The following is a 3406-nucleotide window of genomic DNA, read 5'->3' as shown; positions in this document are numbered from 1 at the left end:
GAATTCTAAGAATATATGATGCATCTCCTATGTTTTTTATCTTAAACTTTTCGCTAAGATCTGTCTTGATTTTATTTAACATTTCTGTCATTTTCAGCGAGCAATATATCGTCCACATATAATGATAATATAGTAAATTTGCTCCCGTTTTTCAAGACATACACAATTATCTAATTTGTTTTGAATAAAATCAAGTTTGGTAACTGCATCATGAAATTTGAGATGCCATTGTCTAGAAGACTGTTTTAAATCATATAGAAATTTTATTAATTTGTAAACTTTATGTTCCTGTCGTTTCACTTGAAAACTTTTAGGTTGTTGCATATATATCGTTTCCTTCAACTCTCTGTTAAGGAATACAATTTTAACATCCATTTGGAATAATTTCAAATCAAGATATGCAACAATAGCCAAAATAATTCTAATGGATGTAAATTTAGCTACATGAGAATACGTCTCCTGAAAATCTCTTCCAGCCTTTTGGTTATAACCCTTGGTAACTAACCGTGCTTTGAATTTATCAATAAATCCATCAAGACGATGTTTCTTTTTGAGCACCCATTTGCATTCTATGGCTTTTTTTATTTTCTGGTAGATCACATAATTGCCATACCTTATTCTTTTCTATAGAATCAAGTTCTTTTCTCATAGATTCTAGCCATAAAGCTGATTCATGCGATTTCATCACATTAGAAAAGGTTAAGGGATCTTGTTCTTCTATATTTGTATCTATCGAGAAACAAGATGGCTCATATGAATACAAATAGTAATCATTCATCCATGAAGGTTATGTTCTTGGCCTTTTGTTGCCTACAATCGGTTAATGAGGTACATTATTTTTTATAGGTATTTCATCATTATCAAGGTTAGGTTCATTCACAATATCAGAGTCATTAGTGAGAACAACACTATAATAATTATCATCAATTACAGTTAGAGGTTCTGTTTTCTCTCGAACTTGTTCCTCTTCCTCTAGATTCTTTAGAAATGTAGCATCTCTATTTTCAATGACTCTATTTTCTTTATTGTAGAACTTATAACCTTTTGACTTTTCTAAATACCCTTTGAATCTACATTTTATTGTTTTAAAATCTAACTTATCTCTAAGTTATCATGGAATGAGAACACGAGCTATAGATCCCCACTTCCTGAGATGACTCATATTAGGTTTACTCCCATTCCATAATTCGTAAGGTGTAGATGCAACTGATTTGATAGAAATTCTATTTAGAATGTAGTTTGTAGTTAGTAATGCTTCTCCCCAAAAGTTTTTAGAGAGATCAGAATGAGACAACATGCATCTTAACTATATTCAGCAATATTCTGTTCTTTCTTTCAACAACACCATTCTCTTGTGGAGTATACAACATTGTTGTATGCCTTTTAATTCCATGCTGAATACAATAACTTTCAAATTCTTTAGAGTTATATTCTTCACCTCTATCAGTTCTCAAAATTTTAATTTTTATTCCAAGTTGATTTTCAACTTCTGTCTTATATCTCTTAAAACAGTCAAAAGCTTCTAATTTTTTGGATATAAGATAGACGTATGCAAATTTGGAATAATCATCTATAAAAGTAATAAAATATTCTTTATTACTATGGGTTTTGACACTTAGGGGACCATAAATATCCAAGTGTATCAACCCTAAAAGTTTATTGGCTCTTTGTCTGTCAATAAAAGGTTTTCTAGTCATTTTACCAGTTAAACAATATTCACATAGTGGTAATTGAACATTAGATAGTGCAGAAAGCAAGTTCATTCTGATAATTTCTTTTATTTTTAAAATACTAGCATGTCCTAGTCTAGAATGTCACAATTCAGACTCAGAAATATAACATGACAAGTAGTTTAAATTCAAAATTTTATTATCAGAATTATTACAAATTATTGGAAGAATGCATAATTTATGCTCGGACACATATTTTCCTATAGCATTCACTTTATTATTCTTGCCTTTAGAAACTCTGTTATTATAGAACCTAACTTCCAGTCATTTCTTCATCAAGTTGGGAACAAAGATCAGATTACGCCGAATTCCTAGCACATAGAACACATCTTTAAGGATAAGAATGCTGTCTTCAAGATCCAATCTATACGAACCAATACCTTCTACATCTAGATAGATATTATTTTTCATATAGATTCTATGTTCTCATTTCTTCAGCTCGGTGAATTCTACGACTCCATTCTTATCCTTTGCGATATGCATAGTCGCACCGGAGTCGATCCACCAACCGCTGATATCCGTCATCACAGCATTACATTCCGTCACACCGACAAATTCTCTTTTGTTAGTGCCCCCTTGTTCTGGATGCTTATAGACTCCCTTATTCTCCTGCTTATCGCCTTGTAGGCAATTGAGCTTGAAATGCCCGAACTTTTCATAATTGTAGTAGGCTCCGCGTAGTACTTTCTTTCTCTTGAACTGTTGTGACTTCGGTCCTCGCGGTTGTGGTTTACTAGGACCAGAGTTTTTATAGCTTCCAGTATTATACCTCTGGCAGACATAATTCAGCTCATGCTGCATCATATTCAGTTCAGGTTCCTTCCTATTGGTTATTAAGTCTTGTTCTATCGTTAGGTGCATAGGAAGATCAATGACAGACTTAATGACAGGATTCATTCTTAATGTGGTGACAGCCACAACAAGTGAAGGGGAAGACTATCCAAAATGGTTGTTACTTGCATTCTTTCTGGAATTTCGGTCCCAATAGTGGATAAGTTCTTAGCCATGACAATCATTTTATTTATATGCTCTACGATATTGTCTTCCTTTTACATACGACAAGAATTATACTTATACAAAAGGAGTTGGATGTTAACTTCAGAAGCAGTGTCGTATTTTTTTTTATTGCATTCCATATGTCCATGGAAGTCTTATAAGTTTCAAAAACTTTGATTAAGTTATCTTCCATGAACATTAGCATAAGGCTTTTCGCCTTTTTATTTTCAACTTCCATTATTCAAATCCTTTTTTTTCTTCAGGTGTTGATTTATCAGTAATGGTTGGAGCAGTGATTTTGATTACATCATCAATGTTGTCATGAATAAGAGCATATCTTATTTTTCTATGCTACATATCATAATTACTGTCATTAAATTTATTAATTTTTTCTAGTTCTGATAGAACGAGTTTACTACCCATTCGGTAAAGAACTAAAACTAAATTCAATTTAAATATGTATAAGGTTGATCTTTTAACAATTATACTAAATAAAGTTAGATAAAATAAATAAATAAATAAAAATAAACTTGATTGTTCCGAGTTAATGAAAGAGGTTCCAATTTGATCGAGATTGTCACTCAACGATGTAGATTGGATTAGCACTTGTCAGAGTTTTGTCGTCGTTTCTGACTGGATTTGGAGATGATTTGTTGCTGTCGTCGGATTCCACTGGATCA

This window comes from Asparagus officinalis, chromosome 6 (assembly GCF_001876935.1).
Source record: "Asparagus officinalis chromosome 6, Aspof.V1, whole genome shotgun sequence".
Lineage (NCBI taxonomy): Eukaryota > Viridiplantae > Streptophyta > Magnoliopsida > Asparagales > Asparagaceae > Asparagus > Asparagus officinalis.
This window is presented reverse-complemented; position numbering follows the sequence as displayed.